The sequence below is a fragment of the Ovis aries genome, chromosome 6 (assembly GCF_016772045.2).
Source record: "Ovis aries strain OAR_USU_Benz2616 breed Rambouillet chromosome 6, ARS-UI_Ramb_v3.0, whole genome shotgun sequence".
Classification (NCBI taxonomy): domain Eukaryota; kingdom Metazoa; phylum Chordata; class Mammalia; order Artiodactyla; family Bovidae; genus Ovis; species Ovis aries.
The window spans coordinates 86238366-86250102 of record NC_056059.1 but is presented as its reverse complement, the minus strand read 5'-3'; the positions used below and the strand labels follow the sequence as shown (position 1 = coordinate 86250102).

General features: G+C 36.3%; 1 long non-coding RNA gene across 1 annotated transcript; it reads right to left on the bottom strand.

The window, feature by feature from the left end:
* Nucleotides 1-2760: 2760 nt before the first annotated feature.
* LOC114115417 (uncharacterized) lies at nucleotides 2761-11327 on the bottom strand. The gene is made up of 6 exons (XR_003589763.3): nucleotides 11265-11327; nucleotides 9148-9211; nucleotides 7943-7963; nucleotides 7839-7865; nucleotides 6660-6784; nucleotides 2761-3036 (listed from the first exon to the last, which is right to left on the bottom strand). It is a non-coding gene; the product is annotated as an uncharacterized LOC114115417 (long non-coding RNA).
* Between the last annotated feature and the right edge of the window lie 410 nt (nucleotides 11328-11737).

The window sequence follows — 11737 nt, the reverse complement described above, 5'->3', positions numbered from 1 at the left end:
CATTATGGATAGATCTAAAGGATACTGTGCTAACTGAAATAAGTCAGACATGGAAAGACTGATATTGTACGATCTCATTTATTGGTAAAATTTATAATCACCACGCTTAGAGAAGCATGAGTAGAACTGTGGCTGTGTTTGCCAGGGGCAGAAGGTACAAAGTATTAGCCATGAATGATAGATTCTGAAGACCTACTATACAGCTACTAACAGTGGAAACAGTGTCAGACTTTATTTTTGGGGGCTCCAAAATCACTGCAGATGGTGACTATAGTCATGAAATTAAAAGATGCTTACTCCTTGGAAGAAAAATTATGACCAACCTAGATAGCATATCCAAAAGCAGAGACATTACTTTGCCGACTAAGGTCTGTCTAGCCAAGGCTATGGTTTTTCCTGTGGTCATGTAGGGATGTAAGAGTTAGACTGTGAAGAAGGCTGAGCGCCAAAGAATTGATGCTTTTGAACTGTGATGTTGAAGAAGACTCTTGAGAGTCCCTTGGACTGCAAGGAGATCCAACCAGTCCATTCTGAAGGAGATCAGCCCTGGGATTTCTTTGGAGGGAATGATGCTAAAGCTGAAACTCCAGTACTTTGGCCACCTCATGCGAAGAGTTGACTCATTGGAAAAAACTCTGATGCTGGGAGGAATTGGGGGCAGGAGGAGAAGGGGACAACAGAGGATGAGATGGCTGGATGGCATTGCTGACTCGATGGATGTGAGTCTGAGTGAACTCTGGGAGTTGGTGATGGACAGGGAGGCCTGGCATGCTGCGATTCATGGGGTTGCAGAGTTGGACACGACTGAGGGACTGAACTGAACTTTACAGCTTAGTGCCTATAGATAGCAGTACTGGATGTTTAAATTCATATAGGCATCCCAGGCAACTCGGTGGTAAAGAATTCTCTTGCCAGTGCATGAGATGCAGGAGACACAGGAGATGCAGGTTTGAGACCTGGGTTGAGAAGAAACCCTGGAGGAGGGCATGTCAACTCGCTTCAGTATTCTTGCCTGGAAAATCCCATGGACATAGGAGCCTGTGGATTACAGTCCATGGGGTTGTAAAGAGTAGGACACAACTGAGCTACTGAGCATAAATTTATGTATATAATCTCTCTATATATTAATATTAGGGTTAGAACTTACCAGATACATATTGGTCATACATAAAAAGTGAAGATCAGTGGAAACAAACTCAAGGATTTTGTTATGCATTGAATCTGAACAACTAAGCAGTGAAATGAACTGAAATGGGGGAGGGGCATAACAAAAAGTTCCATATTGGAGTTGTTAATATTCAGGCATTTTTCACACAGTGGAGTGTGTAAGTGGAGAGTGAAAGGGCAGTTGAGGAGGGAGCACACACACAAATAACTCAGTATCTACTTCCTTCCCTCACGCTCTGATTCTTTCTTCAGCGTCTGAGCCTGAGGACTCTCCTTTTGTGTTCTGCGAATGTCTTTGATTCAACACTAGGCCTCTCTGTTGTGTGCAAGCCTCTGGAAACTGACTATTGTCTCTCAGTTTGGGTGATCTCAGGAAGTGTAAACTTGCTTCCATGTATTTTAGTGAATGAAATTTACTATCACCTAGAATTATGACACAGCTTAATTTATAGAGTTTTAGCTGCTTATATTTACAGGCAACACATAGTTGACATTTTCTTCCAAGCTGCATGCTAAAATGAGTGTTTCAGAAATAGATGCACAGATAGAAACAAACTTATGGTGAGGGAAAAGGAAGGGGGCGTAAAAATCAGGAAGCTGGGATTAACATAGATACTCTACTATATGTAACAGACAAACAATAAGGCTTTACTCTATAGCACAGGGAATGCTACTCAATATTTTATAATAAACTGGAAAAAGAATCTGAAAAATAATGAATAAAGAATGAATATATGACTATACATATATTCATTCAACATGTATACATAATACTGAATCACTGTGCTATACACCTGAAACTAACTAGATATTGTAAATATCTAGTTTTATTATACTTCAGTAAAAGAAGGAATCAGTTTCTTCGATAAGTACAATTAAAGAGAAAGGCAAGATATTGATTTCTATTTAGATGATTTCATGCCAACAGCATGGATTGAAATTTTTTTAGTACAGAATATTTCAAAATTAAAATAACACTGCAAGGAGATCAAACCAGTCAATCCTAAAGGAAATCAGTCCTGAATATTCATTGGAAGGACTGATGCTGAACTGAAACTTCAATCCTTTGGCCATCTGATGGGAAGATCTGACTCATTGGAAAAGACCCTGATGGGGGACAGATTGAAGGCGGGAGGAGAAGGGGACAACAGAGGATGAGATGGTTGGATGGCATCACTGACTCAATGGACATGAGTTTGAACAAGGTCTGGGAGTTGGTGATGGACAGGAAGGCCTGGTGTGCTGCAGTTAGTTCATGGGGTTGCAAAGAGTCGGACACGACTGAGTGACTGAACTGAACTGAGCACTTAAGCAAACATGAATGTTGTTGTAGTGAGAAGACAGAAACCCAGCAGTAGAAGTTGAATTTGTGAAAACAGATACATAGATTGAAGTTACACATTTACAAACTAAGAAATGCCAAGGGTGGATAATAAATGTCAGAATTAGAGAAGCCGCAAAGACAATTATACTCTATATCCATCAAAACTCTGTCAAATGTGCTGTGAAGACATAAACTGTTGTAAATGTAGCCGCCAACTTTGTTACTTTGTTATTCAGTCCAAGGAAATAAACAAAATGGGATATCCAGTATTTGCTTGATAGATCAATTTATTACTATGGTAAGTTTTTTTTTTTTTAATTTTTGAGATACTTTAACATAGAGAAGAAAGTAGAACACAATCAATTATTCAGAGGATATCACTACTACTGTTTAGAAATATTAATATGATCTCAGGAAATACATGTGTTTTGCATGTAACACTACTTATTTGCATCTTTTTTTTTTTCTTTGAAAGCCAGAATATGGGCACAGCAGGAGGGCAAGAACGTTCCTGAGTACAAAGCAGATACATCTTCTCACCAAGCCTGTAGATAAAGAGAAAACATTCTTTTTATTAACTTCGAACTACAGGTAAAATCATGGCTAATAACATTATTCTTACTTGTTTTCAAATTATATCCATATACATTCCTTTGTGTCTGACCAAGTGTTCACAACTGCCCATTTGTTACCACTCCTTTGTGTCCTCCATATGTTACTCAGACTTCCCTCCTCCCCTGGTGCCCTGATCTCTGCTTACTCTTAGGCCTGGACAATCACTAAAAAGTGGAACGTGGTCTATGGGGTCGCAGAGAGGTGGACACGACTGAAGCGACTTAGCAGCAGCAGCAGCAGCAGCTCCCTTAACAGCTTATTTTGAGATTTGGCTGACCACAGTAGACACTTTTTTCTGTCAAACTCTACTAGACATTTCACCTGTCTAGACCAACTTCCCTTAAGTCTCTGCTAGTCTCTGCTTAATCTTTTTTTACCTTATAAAGGGAAAACTTTTCTGATTGCTTTTGAAATCCTTGCAGAGTTCTGTGATTTGTGCATTCTCTATATAGTAGTGGTTTATTCTGAATAAAGTCTCTCCTTATCTAATTTTGGATTTGTCTTGATTTGACTTGATCAATGATTCTTGACCCCGAGTAGTACCCATTGAAATTCATTTCTATATAAAAGATTCAGTAAAATCATTCCAAAATGGTTCTATAATTGGACTCTAAATTAAATCACTATTGTCACTACGACTCTTTCTTAGTTCAAGCTCTTATTTCTCACAATTATTTTAATAATTTCCCAATGAACTTTATTTTCTGTCTATACTCCCTCTCAACTTGCCAAACTCCCCATATATAATGTCTATATAAGCCATCCATTCTTATCACTTCTTTATCACATGATATTTTAGCTGATGATTATTTCTATTTATGGCCAGATTAAATCAGATCTGGGCTGGATGAAGCACAAGCTGGAATCAAGATTGCTGGGAGAAATATCAATAACCTCAGATATGCAAATGACATCACCCTTCTGGCAGAAAGTGAAGAACTAAAGAGCCTCTTGATGAAAGTGAAAGAGGAGAGTGAAAAAGTTGGCTTAAAGCTCAACATTCAGAAAATGAAGATCATGGCATCTGGGCCCATCATTTCATGGCAAATTGATGGAGAAACAGTGGAAACAGTGGCTGACTTTATTTTTCTGGGCTCCAAAATCACTGCAGATGGTGACTGCAGCCATGAAATTAAAAGACGCTTACTCCTTGGAAGAAAAGTTATGACAAACCTAGACAACATATTGAATAGCAGAGACATTACTTTGCTGACTAAGGTCCATCTGGTCAAAGCTATGGTTTTTCCAGTAGTTGTGTATGGATGTGAGAGTTGGACTATAAAGAAAGTTAAGTGCTGAAGAACTGATGCTTTTGAACTGTGGTATTGGAGTCCCTTGGACTGCAGGGAGACCCAACTAGTCCATCCTAAAGGAAATCAGTCCTGGGTGTTCATTGGAAGGACTAATGTTGAAACTGAAACTCCAGTATTTGGCCACCTGATATAAAGAGCCGACTCATTTTAAAAGACCCCGATGCTGGGAAAGATTGAAGACAGGAGGAGAAGGGGATGACAGAGAATGAAATGGTTGGATGGCATCACTGACTCAATGGGCATGATTTTGAGTAAACTCCAGCAGTTGATGATGGACAGGGAGGTCTTGCATGCTGCTGTCCATGGGGTTGCAAAGAGTCAGACATGACTGAACGACTGGACTGAAGCTGTCTAGTGCAGGGACTCTGGCTTAATGGTTTTTATATCCTTAGTGACTATCTCAGCGAATGCCTATGGGTGGTCTAAAAATATCTGTTGAATGAATGAATGCAAATCTCTTTTGGATCCTTTCCTAAAACAGTAACAGAGGGACAGAATTTTCAAATGTTCTCATCCAAAAGTTAAAAGAACTCCTATATTTCCATGTCTTCAAGTCTCATTTTCACTTTCATTTTTCCTGATACTTCATGGAAATATCAAACGACTATTGATACATTCAGAGAATGATTTCTATCATCTTTTTTCCCCCTGCACTTCTCACATAAGAAAAACTGTGTCAGTTTGAATTTTAGTCCTCTTGGACTTTTAATGTGAATGCTATTCTTGTTCAAATTGAGCATAGCCAAAGTATCTCCTTTAGCATCTCCTACATTAACAGACCAAACTTATTCATAAAGCAAACTTCCCTGGAGGAAACAGCAACAACCAAGAAACGGACAAATAACATTAGCATCAGGTGTCTTTACTGAAAGTGTTATTTCCTGAGAACATTTATTTGCTAATCAAATTCTGAGCACTTTCTTCCATTTCTTTTTTTCTCCTTCCCTGGCTTGGTCAACCATTCAATGCATCATGAAATCTGATCGCCATTTCTTAAGGCTTCTTTATCATATTTCTTTCAAGTCTTTCTTTTCCTAACCAATTATAGTCCCCTGCCCCTCCACTTATAAACAGAGTCCATATTTTATCCATGTTTTTTTCTGTCAAATGAAATTTTCATTACTATTGTATCTTTCCTTGATCAAAAATCTTCCATGATTGCTTTATACATGGGAGGACAAGTTCAGATTCTTTGTTCTGTTATTAATGGCGCTGCTGCTGCTGCTGCTGCTAAGTCGCTTCAGTTGTGTCCTACTCTGTGCAACCCCATAGACGGCAGCCCACCAGGTTCCCCCATCCCTGGGATTCTCCAGGCAAGAACACTGGGGTGGGTTGCCATTTCCTTCTCCAATGCATGAAAGAGAAAAGTGAATGTGAAGTCACTTAGTTGTGTCCGACTCTTCGCGACCCCATGGACTGCAGCCTACCAGGCTCCTCCATCCATGGGATTCTCTAGGCAAGAGTACTGGAGTGGGTTGCCATTGCCTTCTCCCATTAATCACTTTAGAATGAATTGCTAATAAGCTCCAATCTGGTGCCTTTGCAGTTGTTCCAAAGTTTACATTGAGAAGGAAAAGTTTTAAACAATATGTTGATGCAGATTTAGTGGCAGAGCAACATGTAGTCAAAGTTCTATAAAATTCTGTTCAAGGAATTTTGCATATCATCTTTTAAAAGGCTCACTAGTTCTATGAGGTAATTATTACTATGCTACTATTGAGTCTGATGCAAAAGTGAACTTTAGAAAAGATTAAGGATATTTCATACGATTTGGTGGACCAGGATACAAACACAGGTGTCCCCATACCCAGTGCTCAGTCTTTGAGCCACAGGACAGAAGTTTTCTTTGGAAGCATTTGGATAAATAATTGGGCTCCCCTGGTGGCTCAGATGGTAAAAAATCCACCTGCAATGTGGGAGACCTGTGTTCAATCCCTGGGTAGGGAAAATCCTCTGGAGGAGGGCATGGCAACTCACTCCAGTATTCTTGCCTGGAGAATCCCCATGGACAGGGAACCTGATGGGCTATGGACAGAGGAGTCAATGGGGTTGCAAAGAGCTGGACACGACTGAGTGACTAAGCACAGCACTGATAAATGAGTACAGTTTAAGAGAGCTACACCAGGCTGCACTTCTTAAACTGGGGCTGCTTTTGTTTTTATGACTTGCTCTTGACTTTTGTTTTAATTGTCACCCTTCATAATTCTGGAGAATATGAAATGTCACTAGACTTGTCTTACCTTTGTGTTCATGTCCTGTGATTACTGAGCAGCTGGTACCCGACTTAGTATATATATGGGTATGGATACTGAGGCGGGTATGCATAATTAGGAATATATCCACCTTGCTGGATTGGGTAAGGTCTCTGCATACATCAAAAGGGAGGAGAAAATTGTATAGAGTTAAGATAATGTAGGGCAAATAATTCATAATAATATCTATTAACAACTTATAAATGTGGTAGTTCCTTCTATATCATCTGTTGGATTATTTTTCAAAATTTAGTTAGAGTTTTACTTTTTGTATAAGAAAAATATTTTTAAAATAGTAAAATAATATAGGATTTTTTTTTTTTTGCTGTTTGTTGATGATTCTGTTGTTTTATCATACCCAGAGCCATTGATTATGGCTGACCTCCCAAAAATGATTTAAAATCTTTTTTATGATATTAGCTATAAACTGATTGATCACCCTTCTAGGGAGTAGGCATTTACTAATTTCAAATTGCTGGAATTGTTGCTGATTACTGTTGTATTATAATGAGCTTACTGCTTCTTAAAACCCCTAATTCTATAATATTCACTTCTGTTAATCCAATAGTCTTCATCCAACCTTCTGAACCTTTTATTTGATGTCATTTTAAGATCATTTACTTTTTAAGTTAGTATACATTTTTGAGACTTATAACATTGATAAGACATGTCCAAAAAGTGTGAGAAATCAGGGATACATTTCATGGAGCAAAATGTTAAATGAATAAAATGATCTCTCTCATCATATGGTCAATTTAACTTTACCTTATGACTTTATCACCCACTATAAGAATCAGAAATTTGAAAGCTACCATTATAGCCTCTATGCTCCTCTAAGTGCATATTATGCTCAAAAGAATATGATTCTTTAGGCAAAGTCAAATTATTCATCAGACAAACCTATCTGAATTTTAAGAAAGTGATTGGCTGCATTAGGTTGGCATTATGAGTTTCCATCTAAATGCTACTAATATTAAGGAGTTCAGGACTTTCCTCAGTGTATTATCAAGAAATAAATGTATAAATAAATAAATTACAAATGCATAAACAAGGACTGCATTCACTGTATAAATATATTTCAGAGATGAATGTGGGTTTTTCTTTTACAATTAATACTAGGGAATAAAATATGTTTGTGCTACACCATTTTCTTAGGGGAATACTTACATAGTTACGTCCAAACTGGCGAAGATTCTGGTAAAATAAAGAACAAATTAAAGTCTTAATACATGTTTAATTATCACCTTTTCCAGTGAAGGAAAATGCCTTACCTCTTCAGATGAATCAGCTTTCTGGGGGAAAAAAGAAAAGAAGAAAAAGTTGGCACATTTATTTTTAAGCTTTTAATTTGTTATGGGGTAAAGTAGTTAACATATTTTAATTTTACAATTCTAGATTGAGTGCAAAAATGTACTTAGCTGCCACAATTAAACAAAATAGAGGCAAAGTCTTAGATGACTGATAGAGGAAAGCTGTATTTTTTTTTTTGCTGTGTTTATTATTGTTTATACTTCGGTTGTTGTTTACTTACATCTTTAAAATGAGTGAATAATAGTTCACTGCCATGTTAATTTGATACATTCAAACAAGTCACTGTGGTTTAAATTTCTTTTGGGTGTGAAATTGAGAAAAATCTATTACTTGGAATAGGACAGTGAATTTGAATAGTTTATTTTTGGTTTTGCTCAAGAAAAACATTTTTCATGTGGATATGTTTAAGAAAATCAAAAGCTACTGATATTCAAATATTAGTATGCTGGTAGAGCCTGATATTATATTTTTCTCTGTTCTTCTAAAAGTTTTATTTTTCCACAACTGTCATTTTATAGAAAATAACATGATTTACAGTGATATCATCACCAATTTGTTTTTGAAACCCTTACTAGAATTTGTTCAATATCTTGTGGTATTGTAACTTCTTGTGTAATTTCTCAGTAACTGGACATAATGAATATGAAGTGAAGGGACAATTACTTTTAACAGGAGTGAAAAATTTAAGGCAAATAGAAAAAGGAGGAAGACAATGATAGAAGGAGGAAGAGAAGGTAGAGGAGGGGGAGGAAGTGGAAAGCGATTTAGAGAAGTGAAGGTTTACCTAATGGCACGCGGGAGTGAATGACAGTACAAGCTGAGAATCCCCGGCATTTGTCAGAGCTACAGCTTTTAATATTTAAGGCCTTTTACCAGCTCTCTAGTCTCGTATTATAAGCTTTAAAAAATGTTATTTTTACATTATATTAATTATACTTAAATTCTGTATGTGTTACGCACATGCATGTCTTTTCAAGATATATTCTAATTCCTCATGAATTTATGAAGCTTAATTCAAGGAAAATGTTCCTATAAAACATTAAAAATTTTTTAAAGCCATGTTCAGGTAAATGCACATATAGGTCAGAACACAAGAAATAGGAAATACTTTTAGGATACTTCCTAAGAGCTTAAGTTCAAAATTTCCTGGTATATCAATACTTACAATCAGGGCACCCATGAGAGCCATAATGAAGGCAAAGAAAAAGATCTTCATGTCTGGTAGAGTCCTGTGAAAGCACATGTGAAAACTCAGTGACCCATCCACTGCCGCATTTAAAAATCAAACATGTATTGATCGAGCTATGCTCCACAGTCTTGTGACACTGAGTAGAAATGCAAAGACAATTGAACCACATTGCCTGACATCACGAAATGTAGAGACAAGTTAGGCATCTTGATAAGCAAAAAGAAGTACTGTGATGTTAAGTACTAAAGCACTGTAAACACACAGCAAGTGAGCGTCTTAGACCTAGAGAATGGAGATATTAAAGAAGATAAAATGGTAAGACTTGGACTTCCCACATGGTCCAGTGGTTTAGAATCTGCCTGCCAATTCAGGGGTAATGGGCTTGACCCCTGGTCCAGGAGAATTCCACCAACTGCAGGGCAAATAAGCCCATTAGCCACAGCTACTGACCTTGTGTCCTAGATCCCATGCTCTGCAATAGGAGAAGCCACTTCAGAGAGAAGCAACTCCAGAACTAGAGAATAGGCCCTGCTCCCCACAACTATAGAATGCCAGGGTGCAGCAACGAAAACCCAATAGAGCCAAAAATTTTTTAAAAAGAAAAAAAAAATGGTAAGACTTGTATTACCTTATATGGGGTTAATGAGTAAGTAAAAACAAATCTTTGTGGCCTATACAAAGAAGAAAAAAATGAAAGAGAATGAGAATAAATAGTTCATCTTGTAATAAGGACAGAAAAAGGAGTCAGGCTGACCATTTAGACTTCTGTGAAATGATAGGGAACTTACATAATGATGGTATGGATCGTAAGTAAGGTGGAATTTAAGATGTATTTAGAAGGTAGAACGACAAGCTACAGGGATTGGTTTTGAATCAGAATTAGTGAAAATGAGTCAGGTTTCTGGCTTGAAAACTGTAGATGATGTAGTCTTGGTATTAGAAAATTAATGATGCTTGGGAGAGAAAAATAAAATAAAAATGTTTTAGGAAAAATTTCTAGTTTTTTTGAAATTGAATTAATAAAATGATTTAATCTACAAATAACCTTATTGAATACAATTAAACTTAACTGGGAAACTTTAATATGTTTTTATAACTTTTTATCTGCAATGAACACAGTACTGTTGCTGTTGAAAATAATTAATGTAGATTATTTCTAAATTACTAATATTAAATTTAAAAAATTCCTTATATATAAGGTGAATAATGAGTAAATTCAAAAATAATTTTTAGTCATTAGTTTGATAGAACATCACAGCAACATCTTTAAGGAAAGAAACTACTCAGGATAAATAACTATAAATCTCTCATATATAAATTAGAATTTGTAACTGATGATTTTTCTATTTTCCTGTGTTTGCTGATTGTGTCTCATTTATTTAAGCCCTGAAAATCAGACAAACTATAAAAATTATACATTTCTCGGTTGGGTTTTTCAATCAGTGAAGTTATGACACAAAAAAGATGCATTTTTAATGCTGTTTATCCTTGAATTTTATAAAATGTAGATAATTGAGAGAAATGACAGAAACTGATCTTGAGAGATGGATAGACAGAATAATCTAAGGACTTTAAAAAAATGCTTCTTAAAATATGCGATGATAAAGCTTGTGTAGGTTCAGAAAAACAGAATATATGTTGTTAATGAGAAAGCAATGGGAAAAAAGTAACCTTGAAAAAGAGTACTTAAATTTAATAGAATGCTTAGTTTTCCAAAAATAGAGTTGATGCTACTTGAGATACTTTTTCTGTAAAACAAGCTGCACTGTAGGCTAAAGGTAAACGTGTTAACAAAAAGATCATACATTTAGTCAAGAAGAAATAGGCTTCTAAGATGTATCAGAGACAGAGAAGATGGAGCTCTTGTCTTCCATTTTCCAACTCAATCACCTTGTGCAACAATTGCTGTCAGTTCAGAGGCACTGAAATCCTGAAATCACTTTTAGATCCTGACAGAGCGTTATCATTTCTTTAAAATTATTTCTTTATGAGAAGCTATCAACAAATAACATATAATTAATAAAGTATTTCAACTCATGCTACTGAGCAAAAGGTTAGAATAAGACATCATATTAGATTATATATGAACATACCTTTCACCCAAGATGAGACTCAGGAGTCAGAGAAGCTGAAATTCTGAAGCTTGAAGAGAGGATGCCCTTCGCTGGAGAACTGTTGTATTTAAATACACTCGATATTTTCCATTTGTCATTCTAAATCATGTCAGTTGTCAAATCATATCATAGAATGGAAGACAATGCCCAAAACCTGTCTTCACAGATATTAAGAATAAAGTTAATAGGGCGACTTTACAATAGATGATTGTGAAGCAGAAGGACCAGGAAACAAATGAATCCATCAAAAGTTAATCCTAGTATGAATCTAGGCCATACGAATAAAATAAAGGAAAAAATATGATAGAGAAAAGCAAGTTAGAAACAAAATTAAATGGTAAAAATATTTCTGTAAAACACTAACCACTCACATTATTTCAACAAATGCATTTTTGAGATGGAGCAAATCTATGCCAAAAATACTTGAAGGAAAGTTATGACAAACCTAGACA